The 27,893-nt window shown below is 39.3% G+C and overlaps 1 pseudogene; it reads left to right on the forward strand.

Annotated features, from left to right (window-relative positions):
• Positions 1-1,540: 1,540 nt before the first annotated feature.
• On the forward strand, positions 1,541-27,893 carry LOC117527960 (annotated as a pseudogene).

The raw sequence follows: 27,893 nt of genomic DNA on the forward strand, positions 1-27,893 counted from the left end.
AATCACAACAGAGTTGCCTCAAAGCGCTTCACACAGGTAAGGTCTAACCTTACCAACCCCCAGAGCAACAGTGGTAAGGAAAAACTCCCTCTGAGGAAGAAACCTCAAGCAGACCAGACTCAAAGGGGTGACCCTCTGTTTGGGCCATGCTACAAACATAAATTACAGATCAATTCACAGAACAATTCACGGACGAATATACAAGAAATGCTATTGGCGCACAGGACAGGAGGATCGCCAACACGAATACAACTCCCATCTCTGGATGGAGCTGCACCTTAAACAGAGAAAAAACAGAATCAGGCATCAGAAAGACAAAAAATGCTGTATAATTTGCCAGCATTAAACAAGAAAAACAGAGAAATACTAAGGTGATCGCCGGCCACTAGCCCTAAACTTCACTAAAAGACCCAGAAGTTGAAGCCGAAGCCCGCTCCAGTTACTAATAAATGAATTAAAAGAGTAAAAAGTGTAAAACAAAACTGTACCAGTATGCTAGCCATATGAAAGGGAAAATAAGTGCGTCTTAAGTCTGGACTTGAAAATGACAACCACAACTGTGGTTGTCATTCCCTTGTCGTTGGCAGCACGGTGGATTAGTGGTTAGCACTGCAGCAGGGGCTAGTGCATTTTGTGGCAGCATGGGATCGATTCCTGGCCTTTCTGTGTGGAGTTTGCATGTGCTCCCCGTGTCTGTATGGGTTTCCTCCAGGCACTCCAGTTTCCTCCCACAGTCAAAACATGCTTATTTAGGATCTGCTCCTTTCTCTGCCCCTGACCAAGGAGTTGGTCCCTGGGCGCCAGACTGTGGCTGCCCACTGCTCCTAGTGGTTGGATTGTGTCTAACTGTAATTAGGATGGGTTAAATGCAGAGGCTAAATTTCGTTGTATATATGTATATATGGGAAATGACAATAAAGATTCTATTCTATTCTATTCTAACAACCACATCAGCTGCTTATTTGCTACTTGCAAATATTCACTCCATGATTTTATATAAAATTGTATATATATATGTATCAAGTTTGTCTCCAGGAACACAAGCCATCGAGTATTTTATTTTCCACAATTCCCAAAGCATTCACACCTCAGTCCAGTAGATGGCGGTAGTGTACTGAGATTGCGAGCTGCCAATAAAAGTCACAGAAGAAGAAGCCTCTTCTTTTGAAGGGTGAAGAACGGTATTTTTTTTTATATATACATATTTTGCCTTTTTGTCTAATTTTCTTATGTTCGACTTATTATTGTCAGACTGACAGTTTTGTCTGCTAGCCCCTGTTGAGCTCTTGTTAGATAATTGCTTTTATAAACGGAAATACTAGCGTGTCTGCTAGTAGCTGGCTAGCGCATTCAAAACAGACCTAAACGACATTCGCAAACTCGATGAAAGGTAAGTTTTGAAGTTGCTCGACGTACAGAAAGCCGTGTCCAAAATATAACAAGGTGGTGGGATTATTTAGTTATTTAGTTTTTTTTTAACAAGGTGCAACCCTGAGCACTCCTAGTTCCGCCTGAGTTGGCGCATGCGCATAAACACCGCGATTCACTTGTAAGTTTCTGTAAACTTCCATTCAGTGTATTTAAAGGATTCGGTTTCAACGCTGGTAGCATTTTGTGAGTCAAGGTTGACTCCAGGCTAAACTGGCTAGCTGCGGCTCAATGCAGGCCATAAAGTGTGTCGTTGTCGGGGATGGGTAAGTTCTAAAAGTTGGCTTAAAAGCTTTTTACAAACATGAAAATGTGTGTTAACCCAGATAACAGTTGTAGTTTTTTTTTGTTTTTAAAAGCTGAAAGAATCGCTGCAGGTAAAATTTTTGTTATTATTTTTTGATTAATTATAGTAATGCAAAAAATACAAAACTGTACAGTGCACATTAAAATACTTGGATAGTGTGAACACAGCACTTCACTTCTTCCACATTTTATGTTACAGCCTTACTCCCAAAAGGAGTAAATAAATTTTTCCCTCACTCCATATTGATAACATAAAATTTTTTTATTTTTGAAATTTTTGCAACTTTTATTAATAAAAATAAACTAACAACCTCGAGTAAATGCTGAGAGCCTCAACCAGTTAAAGTCTCACCTGGCAGGGGTGACCATCCAAAACTAGTTCCATAGGTCTCTCTTGTACATGGTGATTAGGGTGCCAAAATGGTGGCCAACTACCCCTCAAAATTAATTGTGCGTTAGCCTTATGGAAATACCTTAATTCTGTAGGCAAGACAATTAGTTAACTGGCAAAAGCAGCAAAAACATAATGAAATGTCTTTTTTTTCATAAAGATGTGGTAAAATATTGAACATATTTGTAAAATATACTGGTCTACAGACGTGACATCGTACACAACAGAACATGTCTGGTTTATGTGGAGACATGATGAAGAATAAGTATGCATCAGTGTTGAAGTAAGGTGTAAATAGCATACAGAAAACTTATGTCACCTTGACACTGATTTGATGCATTAGAACTTTGTTGTAAATCATTTGATCCACAACACTGGATTTTTGTTGGAAAACAGAAGTGCAGAATAGTAAAAAAAAAAAAAAACACACCAGAAAACAGGATAGATAAAAGCATGAGATGGAGTGATATAGCAGGCGTAAAAGTTCTTTACTAATACAAGTATTAGTAATCAATGATAATAGGTTAGGAGACTGTGAGCAAAAAAGGTACTGGTTGGTCTATGGATGTGACATAGAATAAATAGTGAGTTCAGTGGAAGATCCACCACCACCAAGCATGCTTAAACTGAAATTCATAAATACCTTTGTGTTCATCACCATTGTTGATACTGACAACTCAACAAGCAGTTTTAGAACAAAAACATCAAGAAGATCATCTGGAAATGGTGGTCGACGGACGTGACAAAACCTCAGCGCTCACAAACCGGCTTCTACACGAAAACATTCAGCTGCTCCAACGAAGTCAAATTAAACAATAACTTAACAAAAACTAAAACGATTATAAAAAAATGTCAAGAACGACAGCAAAACGAAACAGACGAATTGAAGTTTTTGTTGCCCTTCGTTCTAATTTTTCAACAGTTTAAAAATCCTGACATAGCGCCAGCTGCAGGAACGAAGCTGTGCGAAGGTTAAACGATGGCAGCGACAGTCAACAAAAGTCCAGATTTCTTGTTTCGTCAGGGCTTCGTTGCCCTTCGTTAAGTGCCGTGTCACTGGGCCTTCACCCACCCCCTCCCTCGAAGTCTGCAGCCTGTTGACTCCGCGCGCACACATACACAGAGACACACACACCGACAGCTCCTTTGGTAAACTCCGCATTTTAGACGGCTTTGAAGAAGACGGTCACTGTCTTAATCAGCCGTCTTATCCAAACAGCAGGACGGATTGCTCCTCACCCTCCATGTTATTGGCCTGCCTTAAAATGAGAGCGAAACAGAGTGAGCGAGGCTGCAGCACAATGACGTCAGATTCTGAGTCGTTTTGTTGTGTGGGCTGCTGAAGAGGAGGTACTGCTGGCCCACCACCACCAGAGGGCGCCCTGCCTGGAGTGCGGGCTCCAGGCACCAGAGGGCGCTGCCGCCTCACGAGAGCAGCCAGGGTGACAGCTGTCACCCATCACTGGACACAGCTGTTCCACTCAGCACAGAGGTATATCAGCAGGACGGCGTCTCCACCTCAGTGCCGAGATATCGCCTTGAGATAGAGGTAACCTTCTCTGCAGCATATTCTGTGAGTCTGATAATACTTGTTAATCCTTTCAGGACAGCTGACTACCGAAAGCCGATTGCTTGGATAAGTACTCACCTTCCTGCTTTAATGTGACGAGAGGTGGAGACGGCTTCTTCCCTCTCCGTGTTACTGGGTGCAGCCGCATCCACACCTGTATGTTTGTTGCTCTCTCTTGCCAGCAGTACCGGATCCGACGAGCGGAGGCAGTGGCCACCTGGGAATTCGGGACTTGGCAGTTCCAGTACTTCCAGGGTTCGGTGGCAGAGGAGATCTGGGTGGTTCCGGTTCGACTTGGACGGACGTCTCCTACCTTCGAGCCTGCCCACACGACACCAGCAGAATTCGGCTTAACCCCAAATTGTTGATTGTTGTATTGGTTGTGCTCGTTTCACAACAGTAAAACTTATTTACCTTCTCCAATCGAATGTCCGTTCATTTGCGCCCCCTGTTGTGGGTCCGTGTTCCTACACTTTCACAACACGTTTTATGCTTTGTCGATAAAATAAATAATTCACGGTAGTCGCGAATATGAAAAATAATCGCAAATATTGTAATAATTGCGATTGGTGAATATTGTAATAATTGTGACTGCCCTAGTTATCAGCAATTGATTCCTCATTCTTTAGCTGCAGGCTCATTTCTGGAAAATGACTTTTGGTTCCTCATACCTGTGATACAGATTCTTAGCCTCTTTACTGTAAAATTAAATTGTTCCTTGTTCTCCACAGTATTCTTTACTCGAAACAGTCTGAAACTAAGAGTCTTGGGGATTATCTGATTCTTGAAAATGAAATAATCATTGTTCAAGTTTGGGGGCATTGTACAGCAACCACAGTGGGAATGCATACAGTAAATTAAACAGTCATAAAACACATTAGTTGCAGTTTCATGTTATAGGAAAATCATGGCATTAAATGTGTTGTGGCCAATTGTGGCATGCAATTTGGGATGGTTTTCCCTAAATTAGACTTTCCAGTTGTCTTGATTTATGAAACTGCTAGGTATCCAAAGTAAATTGGTACATTATAGGTGTCCGGACTTGTACCCAACATAAAATTAACTTAATACTGACCAGCAGAACATTTTTTTGCTTATTTTTTCATGCAGTGTTATTTTGGTGCCCTAAGTGAATTTTAGCACACATAGTATTTGCGTTCTCATTCAGTTGACATTTTTACAATGGTGCAGCCACACTCATATCAGGACCAGCACCTAAAATGGAAGGAGAAACCAGAATTTAATGTGGCCTTATACTCATGTTCCCTTAGCCCTGTTGATGGTGTGTGTGTGTGTGAGATAAACTGTTAAGTTTGCAGTGGGGGACTCTGTTGCCTGCCAGAGCATAGGAGTTGATGTTCTGTGTATTGGACATTTGAACACTGAACTATATCCTTATCAGCAATTGTTTCCTCATTCCTTAGCTGATGGCTCATTTCTGGAAAATGAGTTTTGATTCCTCATACCTGTGATACAGGTTCTTAGCCTCTTTACTGTAAAATTAAATTGTTCCTTATTTTCCAAAGTATTCTTTACTGGAAACAGTCTGAAACTAAGAGTCTTGGGGATTATCTGATTCTTGAAAATGAAATAATAATTGTTCAGGTTTGGAGGCATTGTACAGCAACCACAGTGGAAATGCATACAGTAAATTAAACAGTCATAAAACACATTAGTTGCAGTTTCATGTTATAGGAAAATCATGGCAGCAGAATTACCTTACTAACAGCCAAAACAATATTAGTCGACTACTTGGACACAAGCTGGTCGTATTCTGCTATTACGAATAATTCAAAGTCAAATCAATGTTTCTTTATTAGTCTCCCTAGGGAGAAATGTGTCTTTGGTAGAGGGGTCTGCTGCACAGACACATCCAACACATACCACCCATGCATCAAAAACTACTACATAAATTATAGATCAAAATTAAAATACAAATACATAATCAACAAAAACCATACCAGCATCTTAGTGCAAATTCAGCAACACATGACCTTTATACTGTATTTCCTGGCCACCCTGAGCCATTTGCTCATTTATGAGCTTCATGGACAAGGGGATAAATGAATGTTTATATCGGATATATTTACAAAGAGAAACTCTGTACCTCCTTCCTGAGTTAAGTAAAATATATTCAGACTGCAGGATGTGAGACGCATCCAATAAAATATTCTCTGCAAGTCTGAGAATTGCTTGTTCAAAGAAAAATGAGTAGTTAAAGGTACCACTGTGCCAATGATTTTGCCAGCTGTTTTTATCAGATTTAGTATTTGAGTTTTTGATTTAACTGTTACATTGCCAAACCAGCTGGTAATACCGTACTGTAACACAGACTCAGTAGTTGCTCTGTAGAAAATCAACATAATATTCCTACATACACCAGACAATCGGAGTCGACAGAGAAAGTGCATGCGCTGGTGGATTCGGGCACAAACGCTTGACACTTGCCAGCTTAATTTTTTTTTTTTTTTTTTTTTTTTTTAATCAATGTAAACCCCCAGATATTTGTATGAATCCACCTGCTCAATCTTACGTCCATGTATGGCTACCAATCTACCGTTCCCAATAGACCTGGGGTCCAGCAACATCTCCACTGTTCATATTAATCATACTAAGTATTAGTGTCATGAAAATTTAACAACATACTGGTTTGGCTGGGAGCTGACTCAGTCATTGGTATACAATGTAAATAGAAATGGGGAACTTGAGGGGCTGTCAAACAGGTCACCTGCTGTGACCTGTTTGACAGGAAAGAGTGATACCACCAATTGTCCCAACCCTATTGAAAATCCCATCAAATTATGTACACGGTATTTCTAATTTTCTTCTGTGCATTTATGCTGACAAGAAAGTTTAATAGAAACATGACTGCTTGATATCCAGTAAAGTTTTATGTAAATCAGAAATTTTACTCAATCATGACACCACAGGGTTGAATTGAGAGCAGATTGAGGTTGAAGTTACTAGCACCTTAGCTAATGTTCCTCTGCTTTACATTTCCAGATCTATAGGCAAGACCTGCCTGCTCATCAGCTACACCACCAATGCATTTCCTGGAGAGGCGTACATCCCCACAGTGTGAGTTTACAAAAATCACACACACTTTATACTTTTTCACACACACACACACAGTGACTATTGCTGAGTCAACTGCAGCTGAAAAAAATAAAATAAATAATAATAATGCACTATTGTGGAAATTGCCAGTCACCAGCGAGTTTGTGCATCAGGCAGTTTTGGGAAGCAATGCAGATAGTTGTCAGGGTGACATATCAGAGGCTGTGGAAGGTTTTGAAGATGTCGTCTTTAAGAAAATGAGCAGTCTGTAGGATTTTCCATCGGGCTAGCCATGATCAAATGGACACATTTTGTAAAGAGGGTGATTTTTCACTTTTATCCCATGTTGATCAATTTGTCCAGTGTAAAATATAGTCATTTAGGGATATTATTTCAAAATGTCATTATGTGTCCTCATCAGATAAATTTCTTTTTACTGAGTTATGAATACAATAAGCATTGTTGCATTTTCTGGCATTTGTTATGGACTCTACAGATCAGAAACAACTGGGCATACAGATTTTGAAGAAAACGGGTATAAATTATCATAATTTAAAATATCCGCTTACTTAACAAGGTATTGTTTAAACAAATACTATGATTTGAGAGAATATTTGGACATTCCTATGAGCAGTTACAGACAAAGGTTTGACCTATCCATTAAATAAGGCAGGTCCCGATTTGAGGTCATGCATTGAATCAAGGAAATATGTAAGATGAATTGGTGCTGGGGATTCCCCGTAGATCATTCGCTCCTCCTGGCTGTAACTAATCTGTTGCATACATGTAACGAATTTTGCCCATTTTACATATGATGGATTTCGATTATAACAGACAAAATTCACTGGTCCATCTGAATCCATTAAGTGTTTACGGTATATGAGGTCTGTTAGAAAAGTATCCAACCTTTTTTTTTTTTTTTTTGCAAAAACCTGATGGATTTGAATCAAGTGTGCTTGCATGAGCCAACCTTGAACCTTTGTGCGCTTGCGTGAATTTTTTCACGCCTGTTGATTGCGTCAGTTGCTGGCAAGCAGCATTTGTGTGAGGTGGTGTGTAGTGCTCTCGGTGGATTTTCATTGCAAGAAAAATGACGGAATGACTGGAGCAGTGCTACTGCATCAAATTTTGCCAGAAACTGGGCGACAGCCAGGTGGAAACCATTCGGAAGATTCAGACGGCTTTTGGTGATGATGCTATGGGCATCACACAGATTAAGGAGTGATACACCCAGTTTAAAGATGGCCGCACAGCAGTGGAGAGCAAGCCACGCTCCGGTCGGCCATCAACATGCTGAAATGACCAGGTCATTGCCAAAGTGAACGCTGTGGTGATGCGGGACCGTCGTGTGACTATCCGAGAAATTGCGGAAGAGGTGGACGTCAGCACTTTTTTGGCGAAATTCGTGCCGAAGCTGCTGATGGCGGAGCAAAAGCAACTTCGTTTTGAAGTCTCACAGGACATGTTGGACTCTGAAAAATGATGCCCACCTCTTCCGCAATTTCTCGGATAGTCACACGACTGAAAAGCCACTGAAATCTGTCTGAATCTTCCGAATGGTTTCCACCTGGCTGTCGCCCAGTTTCTGGCAAAATTTGATGCAGTAGCGCTGCTCCATTCGTTACGTCATTTTCCTTGCAATGAAAATCCACAGAGAGCACAACACACCACCTCACACAAATGCTGCTTGCCAGCAACTGATGCAGTCGACAAGCGTGAAAAAGTTCACACATGCGCACGAAGGTTCAAGGTTGACTCGTGAAAGCACACATGATTCAAATCCACCAGGTTTTTGAAAAAAAAAAAAAAAAAAGGTTGGATACTTTTCTAACAGACCTCGTATTCAACTAATCAGCAACTCATGCACTTCTTTATTTTGCTATTTATTCTGTCATGCTAAAGCCACACCTGAGTAAGCGAAACATACGTATACACATACACACATTAGGCATATACAAGGGCTGTCCGTAAAGTATAGGTCCTTTTTATTTTTTTCAAAAACTATATGGATTTCATTCATATGTTTTTACGTCAGACATGCTTGAACCCTCGTGCGCATGCGTGAGTTTTTCCATGCCTGTCGGTGACGTCATTCGCCTGTGAGCACTCCTTGTGGGAGGAGTCGTCCAGCCCCTCGTCGGAATTCCTTTGTCTGAGAAGTTGCTGAGAGACTGGCGCTTTGTTTGATCAAAATTTTTTTCTAAACCTGTGAGACACATCGAAGTGGACATGGTTCGAAAAATTAAGCTGGTTTTCAGTGAAAATTTTAACAGCTGATGAGAGATTTTGACGTGATTCTGTCGCTTTAAGGACTTCTCACGGTGCGAGACGTTGTGCAGCGCTCTCAGGCAGCGTCATCAGCCTGTTTCAAGCTTAAAACCTCCACATTTCAGGCTCTATTGATCCAGGACGTCGTGAGAGAACAGAGACGTTTCAGAAGAAGTCGGTTTCAGCATTTTATCCGGATATTCCACTGTTAAAGGAGATTTTTTTTAATGAAAGATGTGCGGACGGGTCCGCGCGTCGGGACGCAGCGCGGCGGCACAGGAAAAACACCTCCGTGTTGATAACCATTTGTTAAAATCCAGTTGGCTTTTGATGGCTTTCAGTGGAGTGAGTATATGAGAAATTGTTTATCAGCTGGAGATGTTCCAGCTTGTCCTCAAGGCTTCCAACAGAGGTGTTTTTCCTGTGACGGAGCGTCGCGGCGGCTGCGAGCCGACACTGCAATCCGCCCGCACGTCTTTCATTAAAAAAATCTCCTTTAACAGTGGAATATCCGGATAAAATGCTGAAACCGACTTCTTCTGAAACTTCTCTGTTGTCTCACGACGTCCTGGATCAACAGAGCCTGAAATGTGGAGGTTTTAAGCTTGAAACAGGCTGATGACGCTGCCTGAGAGCGCTGCGCGACGTCTCGCACCGTGAAAAGTCCTTAAAGCGACAGAATCACCTCAAAATCTCTCATCAGCTGTTAAAATTTTCACTGAAGACCAGCTTAATTTTTCGAACCATGTCCACTTCGATGTGTCTCACAGGTTTAGAAAAAATTTTGATCAAACAAAGCGCCATTCTCTCAGCAACTTCTCAGACAAAGGAATTCCGACGAGGGGCTGGACGACTCCTCCCACAAGGAGTGCTCACAGGCGAATGACGTCACCGACAGGCATGGAAAAACTCACGCATGCGCACGAGGGTTCAAGCATGTCTGACGTAAAAACATATGAATGAAATCCATATAGTTTTTGAAAAAAATAAAAAGGACCTATACTTTACGGACAGACCTCGTATGTCTATTCGTGATGTGTGGAATACTTAGAATCATAACTGACGATAAAGCATTAGAAATATTTACATATAATATATTTTATCACAAATTTCACAGTGGACATGCACCTAAGATGAAAATGTCAAACCCCTCCATGATTTCTAAGTGGGAGAACTTGCAAAACTGCAGGGTGTTCAAATACTTATTTTCCTCACTGTAGGTGTGCAGTTCCCTCCAAACATATTAACTGTACATGTAACAATCCATAGGCATTTTGGTTGTACCTAATGATAATGTTCAGTTAAAAACGAAATGGACAGTTATCTACATATTACAAGGGGAGTGGCCTCTTTGTATGTGTATGCGTGTATGTAACTTCGATCATGGAGAAATGGGGAGAGCTGGCGTTTGCCGTTTCGTATGCTTATGTATTTTGGGTCAAGGATGAACTTTGTGAAAATGGAAAGTTGCTAAGACAAATATATTTTGGGGGATATTGGATAACAACAGTGAACAATGGACCTTGATATTACCATTAATCATTCCCTGGTAACAAGACAAGCTCTGAACAAAGGAAATATTTCCACCTTGCCAGTTTGTGACATCAATTAATTGTGCAAAATAATATATGCAATTATTCACAAACCTTTCAAATTTTAATTTCCTGCACTTTCAGTTAAAATCATCATAGAAGCTTTGCATAATTTATTATCACCCTTGAAAAATGTCAGCTACCTATTTTATAAACACTACCCAATCTGACATAATCACGTAGTGAATTTAAGCCCATCAGTACATTGCAAAATATGGATATGACCATCATATAAATAGTATGATTGAGAGAAAATATATTTTGCGAATGGATACCATTTTTTCTGAGCAAAGACATTGAAAAATATACACACAATAATAACTGTAAACTGCAGTGCACAGGTAGTATGAATGTACAGCTAATGATCGGTGATATATGCAGTTAATAGAACATAGGCCAAACTGTAAATGTGCACATAAAGCTCATGAAAATTAAGATTGTGTTGTCACAGATCTTTTGGTGTGATCCCCCCCCCCACCCCACCCCACACACACACACACAATAACATTGCTGAGATGGGGTTTGTGATCAGAATTTACTGAAGTAATTGACCCGTAAACTACTTAAACTGAAAGAAGTGCAATTGTGGGAACTGATAACAAAAACCTTCAATTTATTGATTGTAGAGCTTATTGTGTCTCTTTGTTGGTGGCCATTTGGCATGGAATGATTTGCTGAATGATTTTTTTTTTTTTTTCCCCTCCATTTGATGCAGACATTGAATGTTGAGAAATAAGACTGAGATAAGTGATCAAAGAACAGAGCATCTCTAGGATGAGGGATCTGGAAGAACTGGTTACATTATGCAAATAGGACAGGAATTCTTCGTCTTTGTCTGCGACATACAGACCCAGTTCCAATTAAGTTGGGACTTGTGTAAAATGTAAATAAAAACATAATACACTGATTTGCAAATCCTCTTCAACCTATATTCATTTGAATACACCACAAAGAAAAGATATTTAATATGCAAACTGATAAACTTTTTTGTTTTTGTGCAAATGTTTGCTCATTTTGAAATGGATGCCTGCAACACGTTTCAAAAAGCTGTTACATCACCTTTCCTTCTAACAACACTCAATAAGCCTTTGGGAACTGAGGGCACTAATTGTTGAAGCGTTGTAGGTGGAATTCTTTCCCATTTTTGCTTGATGTACGACTTCAGTTGTTCAACAGTCCAGGGTCTCCGTTGTCTTGTATTTTGTGCTTCATAATGTGCCATACATTTTCAATGGGTGACTGGTCTGCACTGCAGGCAGGCTAGTCTAGTATCCACACTCTTACTATGAAGTCACGCTGTTGTAACACGTGCAGAAAGTGGCTTGGCATTGTCTTGCTGAAATAAGCAGGGACATCCCTGAAAAAGACGTTGCTTGGATGGCAGAATGTGTTGCTCCAAAACGTGGGTGTACCTTTCAGCATTGATGGTGCCATCACAGATGTGTAAGTTGCCCATGCCATGGGCACTGACACACCCCCATACCATCACAGATGCTGGCTGTTGATCTTTGCGCTGGTAACAATCTGGATGGTCTTCTTCCTCTTTTGTCTGGAGGACATGATGTCCATGATTTCCAAAAATAATTTGAAATGTGGACTCATCAGACCACAGCACACTTTTCCACTTTGTGTCTGTCCATTTCAAATGAGCTCAGGCCCAGAGAAGGCGGCGGCGTTTCTGAATGTTATTGATATATGGCTTTCACTTTGCATGGTAGAGTTTTAACTTGCGCTTGTACAACCCCTGGCAATAATTATGGAATCACCGGCCTCGGAGGATGTTCATTCAGTTGTTTAATTTTGTAGAAAAAAAGCACACATGACACAAAACTAAAGTCATTTCAAATGGCAACTTTCTGGTTTTAAGAAACACTATAACAAATCAAAAAAAATAAAAATAGTGGCAGTCAGTAACAGTTACTTTTTTAGACCAAGCAGAGGGAAAAAAAAAAATGGACTCACTCAATTCTGAGGAATAAATTATGGAATCACCCTGTAAATTTTCATCCCCAAAACTAACACCTGCATCAAATCAGATCTGCTCGTTAGTCTGCATCTAAAAAGGAGTGATCACACCTTGGAGAGCTGTTGCACCAAGTGGACTGACATGAATCATGGCTCCAACACGAAAGATGTCAATTGAAACAAAGGAGAGGATTATCAAACTCTTAAAAGAGGGTAAATCATCACGCAATGTTGCGAAAGATGTTGGTTGTTCACAGTCAGCTGTGTCTAAACTCTGGACCAAATACAAACAACATGGGAAGGTTGTTAAAGGCAAACATACTGGTAGACCAAGGAAGACATCAAAGCGTCAAGACAGAAAACTTAAAGCAATATGTCTCAAAAATCGAAAATGCACAACAAAACAAATGAGGAACGAATGTGAGGAACTGGAGTCAACGTGTGTGACCGAACTGTAAGAAACCGCCTAAAGGAAATGGGATTTACATACAGAAAAGCTAAACGAAAGCCATCATTAACACCTAAACATAAAAAAACAAGGTTACAATGGGCTAAGGAAAGCAATCGTGGACTGTGGATGACTGGAATGAAAGTCATACAACCCCTGGCAAAAATGATGAATCACCGGCCTCGGAGGATGTTCATTCAGTTGTTTAATTTTGTAGAAAAAAAATCAGATGACAGACATGACACAAAATAGTCATTTCAAATGGCAACTTTCTGGCTTTAGAAACACTATAAGAAATCAGGAAAAAAATTGTGGCAGTCAGTAACGGTTACTTTTTAGACCAAGCATAGGGAAAAAATATGGAATCACTCAATTCTGAGGAAAAAAATTATGGAATCATGAAAAACAAAAGAACGCTCCAACACATCACTAGTATTTGTTGACCACCTCTGGCTTTATAACAGCTTGCAGTCTCTGAGGCATGGACTTAATGAGTGACGAACAGTACTCTTCATCAATCTGGCTCCAACTTTCTCTGATTGCTGTTGCCAGATCAGCTTTGCAGGTTGGAGCCTTGTCATGGACCATTTTTCTTCAACTTCCACCAAAGATTTTCAACTGGATTAAGATCCGGACTATTTGCAGGCCATGACATTGACCCTATGTGTCTTTTGCAAGGAATGTTTTCACAGTTTTGCTCTATGGCAAGATACATTATCATCTTGAAAAATGATTTCATCATCCCCAAACATCCTTTCAATTGATGGGATAAGAAAAGTGTCCAAAATATCAACGTAAACTTGTGCATTTATGATGATGTAATGACAGCCATCTCCCCAGTGCCTTTACCTGACATGCAGCCCCATATCATCAATGACTGTGGAAATTTACATGTTCTCTTCAGGCAGTCATCTTTATAATCTCACTGGAACAGCACCAAACAAAGTTCCAGCATCATCACCTTGCCCAATGCAGATTTGAGATTCATCACTGAATATGACTTTCATCCAGTCATCCACAGTCCACGATTGCTTTTCCTTAGCCCATTGTAACCTTGTTTTTGTCTGTTTAGGTGTCAGTGATGGCTTAAGTTTAGCTTTTCTGTATGTAAATCCCATTTCCTTTAGGCAGTTTCTTACAGTTCGGTCACAGACATTGGACTCCAGTTTCCTCCATTCGTTCCTCATTTGTTTTGTTGTGCATCTTCGATTTTTGAGACATATTGCTTTAAGTTTTCTGTCTTGATGCTTTCATGTCTTCCTTGGTCTACCAGTATGTTTGCCTTTAACAACCTTCCCATGTTGTTTGTATTTGGTCCAGAGTTTAGACACAGCTGACTGTGAACAACCAACATCTTTTGCAACATTGCATGATGATTTACCCTCTTTTAAGAGTTTGATAATCCTCTCCATTGTTTCAATTGACATCTCTCGTGTTGGAGCCATGATTCATGTCAGTCCACTTGGTGCAACAGCTCTCCAAGGTGTGATCACTCCTTTTTAGATGCAGACTAACGAGCAGATCTGATTTGATGCAGGTGTTAGTTTTGGGGGATGAAAATTTACAGGGTGATTCCATAATTTATTCCTCAGAATTGAGTGATTCCATATGTTTTTCCCTCTGCTGGTCTAAAAAGTAACCGTTATTGACTGCCACAATTATTTTTCCTGATTTCTTATAGTGTTTCTTAAAGCCAGAAAGTTGCCATTTGAAATGACTTTAGTTTTGTGTCATGTGTGTGATCTGCTTTTTTTTTTTCCAACAACATTAAACAACTGAATGAACATCCTCTGAGGCCAGTGATTCCATAATTATTGCCAGGGGTTGTATTCAGTGATGAATCTCGAATCTGCATTGGGCAAGGTGATGATGCTGGAACTTTTGTTTGGTGCCGTTCCAATGAGATTTTGGGGGGAAGTTGAAGAAAATGGTCCATGACAAGGCTCCAACCTGCAAAGCTGATCTGGCAACAGCAATCAGAGAAAGGTGGAGCCAGATTGATGAAGAGTACTGTTTGTCACTCAAGTCCATGCCTCAGAGACTGCAGTATGTTATAAAAGCCAGAGGTGGTGCAACAAAATACTAGTGGTGTTGGAGCGTTCTTTTGTTTTTCATGATTCCATAATTTTTTCCTCAGAATTGAGTGATTCCATATTTTTTTTTTTTTTTTTTTTTTCCCCTCTGCTTGGTCTAAAAAAGTAACCGTTACTAACTGCCACAATTTTTTTTTTTCCTGATTTCTTATAGTGTTTCTTAAAGCCAGAAAGTTGCATTTGAAATGACTTTAGTTTTGTGTCATGTCCTGTGATCTGCTTTTTTTCTACAAATTAAACAACTGAATGAACATCCTCCGAGGCCGGTGATTCCATAATTTTTGCCAGGGGTGTAGATGTAGCGACGAACTGTGTTAACTGACAATGGTTTTCTGAAGTGTTCCTGAGCCCACCCAGTAAGATCCTTTACACAAGGATGTCTGTTTTAATGTAGTGCCACCTGAGGGATCGAAGGTCATGGGCATTCATTGTTGGTTTTCGGCCTTGCCGCTTACGTGTAGAAAGTTCTCCAGATTCTCTGAATCTTCTGATTATTTTATGGACTGTAGATGGTGGAATCCCTAAATTCCTTGGAATTGAACATTGAGAAACATTGTTCTTAAACTGTTGGACAATTTTTTTCATGCAGTTGTTCACAAAGTGGTGATCCTTGCCCCATCTTTGCTTGTGAATGGCTGAGCCTTTTGGGGATGCTCCTTTTATACCCAATCATGACACTCACCTGTTTCCAATTAGGTGTTCTTTGAGCATTCGTCAGCTTTTCCAGTCTTTTGTTGCCCCGTCCCAACTCTTTTGAAATGTGTTGCAGGCATCCATTTCAAAATGAGCAAATATTTGCACAAAAACGTCTGTTTGAACATTAAATATCTTGTCTTTGTGGTGTATTCAATTGAATATAGGTTGAAGAAGATTTGCAAATCATTGTATTCTGTTTTTATTTACGTTGTACACAATGTCCCAACTTCATTGGAATTGGGGTTGTAGGATTTAATGCCTCAGTTCATAACAGCTGTAGTTTTATAGTTTGAATTTTATGTTATTTGACTGAGATAATATCTTTAGTGGCATATTATCAAAAACGAATCAAGTAGGTTTAGTTAATTGTCACATTTTGTCCTTTCAGTTACGACAACTACTCCGCCAATGTCATGATAGATGGGAAACCAGTATGCCTGGGCCTTTGGGATACTGCAGGTCAAGAAGACTATGACAGACTCCGCCCACTTTCTTATCCACAAACAGTAATTTAATGCACCATATATTCTTACACCTATGTGTCATTTGTTTCTGTGTGTCGAAACTCCAGTGATAAAGACCTGATAAAGTGACTGAAGGGAGGAAAAAAACAACAAAGAAAGTCTTTCCATTGTGTGCCTAAACATGGGAGTGCTTTTCTGTTGTTGCCAGAAGGAAGGGATTGTTGCTGGCTCTGATATATTTTTATTTTTTCTCCTTACTAGGACGTGTTTCTCATCTGCTTTTCTCTTGTGAATCCGACTTCCTTTAAAAATGTTGATTCCAAGGTAAGTTGGTGCCACACCAACACCGTGAAGAATAAAGGTTTATGGCGCTGAGGTGTCAGTGTGGATTAGATTTTTGAAACACATCAGCTGGTTTTACCTTTTGTTTAGTCTTTAACAAATAACATTTTTTTTTGTGCAGCACCAGAAGAGGGGGAAGATAAAAGAATAGAGAAGGGCTTTGGAAGAAGGAAAACTGAAAATCAACAAGTAGATCAGGATTTAGAAGTTAGCTTACTAGTGGTGCAGTTTAGTTAAAAATTTCCATAACAGTTGTGCATTTTGTGGTTAAAAACAGACTCTAGTACACATATAGCCAAACTGGATATTGAGCCATTTGATTTTTAAATATGTCACCCGTGGCAGCCATTTGTCACCATGAAAATTGAAAAATGCTCCAATCATATTGAAAAAATATACCACATTATTTATATGGCTACGCACACTCTGATCGGCTGATTTATGGTCTGATATTTTTCCCCCATATCTGACTGTGACCATGACAGTTGATCCGGATCGTATCAGATTTGTGCCTTTATTTACAATTTTCACAGGTGTGACATAAAACAAAACAAAAAGCAAACAAAGAAAATGGAGGAATGAATGGTAAACAAGCTCGAAGTGGACGTGCAAATGAAATGCAACAAGATGAACCACAGCTCCGAACAGTTAAAACCTTTGTTACAAACCAGAAAGCTAAAAAACACGATTTGAAAAACCAAGTCCGACATGAACATACTCAGTAAATATCTAAACAGCATTGGAAAAACATAGATTGAAAGCTTACCAGCTAACAAACCGGACCATCTGTTAAGCAGTTCTTCATGGAGGGTGAAGAAAAGTGAACAGGTCTGACGATGGAGCCAAACACCCCGTCAGCAGCTTTCATATTCGGGCGACACTGTAAGATTGCATGTTTAGTTATATATTTAATAAACAAATTATTAACCTTGCTTGCTTGTTAATAATCTATTTTATTTTCTGATCATAAAGAAACTGCAAAGGTATAGTTTGGACTCTATATGTGAATGTTATGAATTTATTGGGTAAAAACAGCAAAGTGGATGCTAAAGGTCAGTTTCATTTTGTACAGGAGTCAAAGTTAAAGTTGCTTCACTTTTAGTAAAAAGTGATGCAAATTGCTGGTTTATTAGTGTTTTAAAAAGGAATATTTTGCACCATCTATCATGCTTAGTCATCATTTTACAATGTAGCATATGTCATACAATCCAATGGACGTTGACCTTGTTTGACCTTTGGAGACCAAACATTCAGCACAGACAAAACAATTCCATTTATTAATCCGATTAGCTCAACAAATAATTTGCACCACTTTTTACCAAAAATTGGAGCAACTTTTAACTTTTGACCCCTGTAACAACTGAAATTGACACTTGTCACTATTTTTGCTGTTTTTTACCACAGAACTCCATAGAATTCAGTCATAGATGGTCTGAACTATACCTTTATAGAATCTTTATAATCAGACAAATAATATGGTATACCTTTTAAATATGATTGGAACATTTTTAAACTTTGACCTCTGTATAATTCTTAATTGACCTCTGTAGGTCATTAGAGGTCAGTTTAAGGATAATTCAACATCTGGGGAAAAAACCCCCAAAAACATATAGTTAGGTTAGAATATGTGTGCTAAATTTCATGCTTTTATCACGGAATGCACAATTATTTTGCTATGGCACCCCACTATACAGGGAGCTGTCTTGAAAAAGTGGATACATAGTTTGAAATCTATAAGATGATGGCAGATTGGATGGAACAACTGCAACAGGCTGCAAGGATTGCTGCTGGTGTTCATCAAAGAATTAAAGCAAAGGTTCAAGGTCAGGTTTAAAAAAGCCTTTCAAGTCCAGACTTAAGACTCACTTATTTTCCCTTCGTATGGCTAGCATACTGGTATAGTATAGTTCTGTGCTTTACTCTTTTAATAACATTTTATTAGTAAACGGAGCGTGCCGCAGCCTCAACTTTACCTAAATTCTGGGTCTTTTGGTGAAGCTTAGGTTTAGTGGCTGGGTGATCACCTTAATATTTTTTGTTTTACTTGTTGTTTAATGCTGGCAAATTATACTGTACAACCCCTGGCAAAAATTATGGAATCACCTTCTTCGGAGGAATGTTCATTCAGTTGTTTAATTTTGTGGAAAAAAAGCAGATCACAGACATGACACAAAACTAAAGTCATTATTCAAATGGCAACTTTCTGGCTTTAAAGAAACACTATAAGAAAATCAAGAAAAAAAGATTGTGACAGTCAGTAACGGTTACTTTTTTTAGACCAAGCAGAGGAAAAAAAATATGGAATCACTCAATTCTGAGGAATAAATTATGGAATCACCCTGTAAATTTCCATCCCCCAAACTAAAACCTGCATCAATCAGATCTGCTCGTTGACATTGATCCTAGTGTCTTTTTGCAAGGAACGTTTTCACAGTTTTTGCTCTATGGCAAGATGCATTATCATCTTGAAAAATGATTTCATCATCCCCAAACATCCTTTCAATTGTCCAAAATATCAACGTAAACTTGTGCATTATTGATGATGTAATGACAGCCATCTCCCCAGTGCCTTTACCGACATGCAGCCCCATATCATCAATGACTGTGGAAATTTAGATGTTCTCTTCAGGCAATCATCTTTATAAATCTCATTGGAACGGCACCAAACAAAAGTTCCAGCATCATCACCTTGCCCAATGCAGATTTGAGATTCATCACTGAATATCACTTTCATCCAGTCATCCACAGTCCCACGATTGCTTTTCCTTAGCCCATTGTAACCTTGTTTTGGGCTGTTTAGGTGTTAATGATGGCTTTCGTTTAGCTTTTCTGTATGTAAATCCCATTTCCTTTAGGCGGTTTCTTACAGTTCAGTCATAGACGTTGACTCCAGTTTCCTCCCCTTCGTTCCTCATTTGTTTTGTTGTGCATTTTGGATTTTGAGACATATTGCTTTAAGTTTTCTGTCTTGATGCTTTGATGTGTTCCTTGGTCTACCAGTATGTTTGCCTTTAACAACCTTCCCATGTTTTTTGTATTTGGTCCTGAGTTTAGACACAGCTGACTGTGAACACCAACATCTTTTGCAACATTGCATGATGATTTACTCTCTTTTAAGAGTTTGATAGTCCTCTCCTTTGTTTCAACTGACATCTCTCGTGTTGGAGCCATGATTCATGTCAGTCCCTTGGTGCACAGCTCTCCAAGGTGTGATCACTCCTTTTTAGATGCAGACTAATGAGCAGATCTGATATGATGCAGGTGTTAGTTTTGGGAATGAAAATTTACAGGGTGATTTCCATAATTTTTTTCCTCAGAATTGAGTGATTCCATATTTTTTTTCCCTCTGCTTGGTCTAAAAAAGTAACCGTTACTGACTGCCACAATCTTTTTTTCTTGATTTCTTATAGGTGTTTCTTAAAGCCAGAAAGTTGCCATTTGAAATGACTTTAGTTTTGTGTCATGTGTGTGATATGCTTTTTTTCTAAAAATTAAACAACTGAATGAACATCCTCCGAGGCCGGTGATTCCATAATTTTTGCCAGGGTTGTATTTCTTGTCTTTCTGATGCCTGATTCTGTTTTTCTGTCCAAGGTGCACTCCATCCAGAGATGGGTGTGGTATTTGTGCTGTGCACCAACAGCATTTCTTGTATATTCTTTTGTGAAATGTTCTGTAATTCATATCTGTAGCATGGCCCAAGCAGAGAGGTCACCCCTTGAGTCTGGTCTGCTTGAGGGTTTTTCCTCACAGGGAGTTTTTCCTTACCACTGCTGCTCTGGGGTTAGTAAGGTTGGCCTTAGCTGTGTGAAGCGCCTTGAGGCAACTCTGTTGCAATTGGTGCTATATAATGAAAAATAAATTAAAATTGTAAAGAGCCGTGGTGTGGGAGTTAAGACATGGGCAATGAGGGGAGATAAAGCTGAAGTGGGGGTTAGGATTAGATGGATGAGTTGAGGAAAATGTACTGAGCGGGTAAGAGGTGTGGGACTGGATTACATGGAGAAAATCTCAGAACCATCACTCACTGTGAATGTGGGAAAAGAATAAGAGAATGATAACAAAATATTATGCAAATATATTTCTATGTGCATGTCTGTGCAGTGGTACAATGAGGTGGACCATCATCGTAAAAATGTTCCATCATCCTGGTTGGAACCAAGCTGGATCTGAGAGATGACAAGGAGACCATAGAGAAGCTGAAAGCGGAGAAACGTGCTCCTATTACTAATGCCCAAGGCCTGGCCATGGCCAAACAGATTGGTACAAACATTTTCTCTCGTACTGATGTAAAGTTGCACAGTGGTTCCCACTCATGATTTGGTTCTTTTCTGTGTAGAGTTGCTTGTTCTCCTGTGTGTCTGTGTTAGTTTCCTCCCCACCATCACAACATGCACAGCAACATAATAATAAGAGCAATCGAGATTTCTGACGTCGCCAATCCGATCCGGATCACCTCCAAAATTCAGTGGAGTCTTCCATGCCCTAATATCGATCAGTGGTGCAAATTTGTTGAGAATCAGTGACGGGTTTTGACGTAATCCATCAAAGGCTATGTAAAATGAAATCTTGATCCAGAATCTGGATTCAGATCCAGTGTCGGCGACTGAGTGGTCCCCGCTAAAAAATCGGTCCGCACTGCCTTCACTGTGCATGCATCATTAGCTGTGGTTCACCGATTATCACCTCGTTTCTGCATTAAACTGCACTCCAGTCATCCTTTATCTCAGTGACGGATATCTGAAGCTTTTGTACAACAATAATTTCCACATAAATTCAGCATTATTTCATCATAAAAGATGGAGGAAGCCATCAGAGTGCCGCAGCTACACGAGCTGCTAGCTGATGCATTCACTGCATGTTGGTTATTTCAAAGCGTCACTGACTATTGCCTTGTTTTTGCTTAAAACTGACTTTAGAATGATTTAAGAGGTTTTACCTTGTCATTTGGTGGTTAATAATCCATTTAATCACTTGGTTGAAGAGACCTCTGTCTCAGATAAGCTGCTGAGCTCCAAAATGATGCATGCGCAGTGGATGCAGGGCGGTGCGACACTGGATCCCTCCAAAATTTAATGGCGTCTTCCATGCCCTAATATCTGTCTGTGGTGCAAATTTGGTGAGAATCCGTGAAGTAGTTTTGACGTAATTCTTCAAAGTCTATATAAAGGGAAATCTTGATCCAGATCACCTCCAAAATTTAATGGAGTCTTCAATGGTCTAATATGTATCTGTGTGAATATTTCATAAAAATCCGTGATGCAGTTTTTGAGGTAATTCAAAGCGAATATAAAGTGAAATCTTGATCCAGGATCCGGATCACCTCCAAAATTTAATGGTGTCTTCCGTGGCATAATATATACCTGTGTTGAAAATTTTGTCAAAATCCATGAAGTAGTTTTGAAGTAATCCTTCAAAGCATATATAAAGTGAAATCTTGATCCAGATCTTTTATTCGGATCCGGATCACTACCAACGTCCACAAATTTACAACACATAGTCGAAAAAAGAGGGAATTGTACGCCTTACCTTTTGAATTGGAAGTTGATTAGAAAGAAAAGCTTGTTGAGGGTCAAATTAATCCAAAATAAAGCATAATTCAGTGACGGAGAACTTAAACTGTCACGTACGTCGACGTCACGTCATTGCAAGATACAGAGTTACAGAGCTGCAGAAGGATAAATCAGGCTTTAAATTAATTAAATAAATTGTAAATTTCATGGCTTAACTATTTTTATATTTTTTATAAATAAATAAATAATTATTAATTAATTAATAATTTATTTATATTTATTAGAAAGTACCTGTACCTGCATGTGTTGCTGTATGTGGTTATTAAAAAAAACAAAAAAAATGTTAAAAACATGAAAGTTTAGTCAGCACAATTGGCCCCAAAATGACAGTGTTTTCAGTTGTTGCTACTTTCTGTATAAAGGGACTCTTAAGTTCAGCCATACCATTTTAAAACACCGTGGGATTACTTATGTGTGTTTTATAAATAAAGTGAATAGAATTGACAGGCTGTGCATCTTTGGATCGGTTGCTTTGTCACGCAGACACTTCAGCAGATTTAAAAAAAAACAAACAAACACCCCAAGCAAGTTTGATGTGAAATGTTTTTGTGCCTGCACAAGAGGTGGTCAGAGCACTTGCTCTATGCAGATAAAATAAAATAAAGTGAAGCACATCGAAAAATTGAAACTACATGTGAGAAAATGACTGTAGAGATGGTGAGGACGATTTTCGCATGCAGTGAGAATTCTGCTGCACTGAAATTAAGGCTAATCAAACTTTTTTGACATAACTGCTGCACATTGTTTCTGCTGCACAAAGGGTTTGAACAGCAACAAAATAACTGACAAAGTTGTGGAGTTCGTATCAAACATTAAAAAGACAAAACCTGAATGACTTTCAGGCTGAAAAGTCTTGCCAGCTGCTTCTGGATTTCTGTTGAACTGTCCTTTTGATACTGTATGTGGCGCCATCCACAGTGTCCAACGGTATGAGCACACCCGCACACATTTCTCAAGAAATCGCACATGTTCTGTACCAGCAACTGGCCTTGAAAGTGTCATCTCTGTCGGCCCGTATACAAGCTTCTTGGTCTGATCTGTTAGACTAGACTGGATATTCCAAATATATTCACTCCACCAACCTTTATTTTTATAATATGGTAGCAGCTTTGTTGTCTAGGTAGCACTCCTGGCCAAGTCATTACAACTAGTGCTGGAGAATTGCAGCTTTTTGACCCACAGAATCGATCTGAAGCAATTGATACAATTAAATATGGTGACATCTGCTGGCCAATCTTCAACAAAGTACTTGCATGGAACAATAAAGGGCAAGGTGTCAGGAATAGTACGGCACTGTTATATATGTTTAATAATAAAGGTTCGACGTGCATCATGAAATTTTTTGACTACATTTTCATTTAAAGACATTAATAATATACTTATGTGATTGTACCATCATAAAATACTGTATGTAATAGATATAATGGGGAATGCTTGTGCAACTAGGGACTGTTAGGACAATAGCTGTACCAAATGAAGGGGGTTCAAAGGTTTTAATTTTAAAAACAAGATTATTTCAGTGGTGTTAGGCTTGAGTTTGTCCCTCTTCTTTCTTACTACCTCTCCAGTTTTGGAGAAGACCCTCTCACACGGCACAGATGTTGCTGGCATGTGAAGATAGATTTTGTCCAGCTTGTAAAAAGTTGGATAAATGCAGACTCCATCCTCCCTATCTCTCCTTTCCTCACGCTCTCAACCACTCACTACACAGATTATCACACAAAACATGTTCTAATCTTCTCACATTCACTTTATACTTCTTTGCTAACTAACCTATTAATCTTTCTCTGTATGTGTACCTGATATATTTGTGGTGTAAATCAGTATATATAGTGTGTCTGAATGTCTGTGTCAATGTGAGTGTATAAATGTATGATTGTTTATATAATCTAATGCTAATCTGACCTAAATCTCTCTCGTTGGTTGTCAATCGATGAAACTATAGTAACGACACACGCCAAAACTCCTCTCAACAAACCCGGGAAGCACAGAGAGATTGTCCGTTTATAAGCACTGTGAGAGTTTGATAACTCTCACCCTGAATTTAAATTGGTAAGTCACGTCACCGATACGTGTGTGCCATAATGAAGCTTCATTTCGGTAGTCACAGAATTTTTTTGCAAGGTGAAGCAAGGCATCAAAACATCTTGCAGCAACACTTATGATTTGAAAGAGAGATACTGTGTTGAGCCATTTGCTTCGAGCATCACATCACTAACTACAGCAGCTCTCTGTACATCCTTGATTATTTGCTTTGGAGCTGTCTTGAAACAAGCTTGTTGATCTTTGGCAAGAAATTAATTATACAACCCCTGGCAAAAATTATGAAATCACCGGCCTCGGAGGATGTTCATTCAGTTGTTTAATTTTGTAGAAAAAAAAAAAGCAGATCACAGACATGACACAAACTAAAGTCATCTCAAATGGCAACTTTGTGGCTTTAAAGAAACACTATAAGAAATCAGGAAATAAAATTGTGGCAGTCAGTAACGGTTACTTTTTTAGACCAAGCAGAGGGAAAAAAAATATGAAATCACTCAATTCTGAGGAAAAAATTATGGAATCATGAAAAACAAAAGAACGCTCCAACACATCACTAGTATTTTGTTGCACCACCTCTGGCTTTATAACAGCTTGCAGTCTCTGAGGCATGGACTTAATGAGTGACAAACAGTACTCTTCATCAATCTGGCTCCAACTTTCTCTGATTGCTGTTGCCAGATCAGCTTTGCAGGTTGGAGCCTTGTCATGGACCATTTTCTTCAACTTAGACCAAAGATTTTCAATTGGATTAAGATCTGGACTATTTGCAGGCCATGACATTGACCCTATGTGTCTTTTTGCAAGGAATGTTTTCACAGTTTCTGCTGTATGGCAAGATGCATTATCATCTTGAAAAATGATTTCATCATCCCCAAACAGCCTTTCAATTGATGGGACAAGAAAAGTGTCCAAAATATCAACGTAAACTTGTGCATTTATTGATGATGTAATGACAGCCATCTCCCCAGTGCCTTTACCTGACATGCAGCCCCATATCATCAATGACTGTGGAAATTTACATGTTCTCTTCAGGCAGTCATCTTTATAAATCTCATTGGAACCGCACCAAACAAAAGTTCCAGCATCATCACCTTGCCCAATGCAGATTCGAGATTCATCATTGAATATGACTTTCATCCAGTCATCCACAGTCCACGATTGCTTTTCCTTAGCCCATTGCAACCTTGTTTTTTTTTCTGTTTAGGTGTTAATGATGGCTTTTGTTTAGCTTTTCTGTATGTAAATCCCATTTCCTTTAGGCGGTTTCTTAGAGTTCGGTCACAGACGTTGACTACAGGTTCCTCCCATTCATTCCTCATTTGTTTTGTTGTGCATTTTCGATTTTTGAGACATATTGCTTTAAGTTTTGTCTTGACGCTTTGATGTCTTCCTTGGTCTACCAGTATGTTTGCCTTTAACAACCTTGTTGTTTGTATTTGGTCCAGAGTTTAGACACAGCTGACTGTGAACAACCAACATCTTTTGCAACATTGCGTGATGATTTACCCTCTTTTAAGAGTTTGATAATCCTCTCCTTTGTTTCAATTGACATCTCTCGTGTTGGAGCCATGATTCATGTCAGTCCACTTGGTGCAACAGCTCTCCAAGGTGTGATCACTCCTTTTTAGATGCAGACTAACGAGCAGATCTGATTTGATGCAGGTGTTAGTTTTGGGGATGAAAATTTACAGGGTGATTCCATAACTTATTCCTCAGAATTGAGTGAGTCCATATTTTTTTTTTTTTTCCCCCTCTGCTTGGTCTAAAAAAGTAACCGTTACTGACTGCCACAATTATTTTTCCTGATTTCTTATAGTGTTTCTTAAAGCCAGAAAGTTGCCATTTGAAATGACTTTAGTTTTGTGTCATGTCTGTGATCTGCTTTTTTTTTTCTACAAAATTAAACTGAATGAACATCCTCTGAGGCCAGTGATTCCATAATTTTTGCCAGGGGTTGTATTCTGATAGCATGAGTTGATTAAGTGACATCGGGCAGCTTCCATCCATCCTGTTTGGGGATCAAGGGGATGGACTCTATGTATACTGAGCCAGAGAGGGGCAACCCAATGGTGCGAGTGGATAATATGCTTCTTTTTCAACAAGAAGTCCCCGTTAGAGTCCAGTCCAGCATTAAACTTGTGCCATATCAATATTCTGATCCATACCAGATTCAATGTCGTGGCCCCAAGCAAAAAAACCCTGACAGATTAGGAGGTGCACGTGCTAGTTGCTGTGTCACTGTTCAGTGGCTGCTACCCAGTTGAGGTTTTTAAAATAATTAATAATTAAATGTGCTTGTTACATTAGATGTCATTAGCGCTATAGTGTGTCCTCCAAGATGTAATTCTGTGACCAAATATCCAGCCCCGCCCATCTCTGGAATGCACAAATGTTTAATTCCCAGTATATCTACAGCATTGGTATTGATTAATTACCAAGGAGTTAATGCAGCTAGTCTTTTTTTTTTTTTTTTTTCTTGATGAAATATTAAACATATTAACTGTGTTCTTGTTTTAAATGTCTTGAAATCCTTGTATTGTCCTCAGTCTGCAGACACAAACTTTTGTTTTGTGCATTTCCATTAGGAGCTGTCAAGTACCTGGAGTGCTCGGCGCTGACTCAGCGTGGCCTTAAAGCGGTGTTTGATGAGGCCATCCGGGCCGTCCTCTACCCTCCACCCGTCGTCAACAAACCCAGGAAGTGCATTCTCCTCTAATGCCTGAAACACTACACGTCATGCACAATACTGCTGTGTTACGTGATGGTTTTCGTTTAGGTGGCTGTGTTAACAGATAAAACCTTGCACACCGCCAACATGAGAAGCATGTGCTGCTTTGTTTGTAGGTGCTGCTCTAAAGACTAGACACCCCCCCCCCCCAATGCATGTTGTGACCAACACACAGCTAAAATAACAGAAATGTGATCTGGAGATTCATTTTGACATCATATTGGCAACATTAAATAACACCTTTCACTGTACTTTCTGTGAGGTGGGTCACAGACATACCATTTGAGTGATTGGCTATTGTAACTGGACAGCAGTCACATGACTGCTGTCCACTTACAATAAGTCACTTTGTGCTGTTCACATTCCCAAGTGCTCTTCACCTAAACTCACAGAGAGCTTTGTGACCAACAATAATTAGATTATTGAAGGGGAAAACAATGTAAAGGAAATGCTGTCTGTATGTGTTCATAGTTTCATATGTAATATTTCTTTTAAGTGTATATTATAAAAGTTGATACGAGGTACTAAAGGTGGTATCAGCTGAACGAGCCAGCTGGTGCCATTGCTCGAGTGCAAAACAGAAAACTTGGAACTTTATAACCATAGTGTTTTGGTGATGAAAAAGAACACATTTGGTGCTTTGTGGGCATTTATCAGTGCAAAATGTGATGTATATCGCTGCTGGCTTAGTCATGTCACGGAATTTTGGAAACGGGTACATCTAGGTGTAGATGATTTAAATTGCTGAGTGTTTTATATTTTTAGAATTGGTTTTTATTTTGTAATGTATATTTATTGTTTATACTTATTTGTGCTGCTCTTTTGGCCAGGACCCTCTTAAAACTGAAATTTTTAATCTTGGTGAAACTTTTAGCCCTGTTGAATAAAATTTATAGCAGTAATGATGCTGCTGTGTTGGTTATAGTGTA

This window comes from Thalassophryne amazonica, chromosome 16 (assembly GCF_902500255.1).
Source record: "Thalassophryne amazonica chromosome 16, fThaAma1.1, whole genome shotgun sequence".
Lineage (NCBI taxonomy): Eukaryota > Metazoa > Chordata > Actinopteri > Batrachoidiformes > Batrachoididae > Thalassophryne > Thalassophryne amazonica.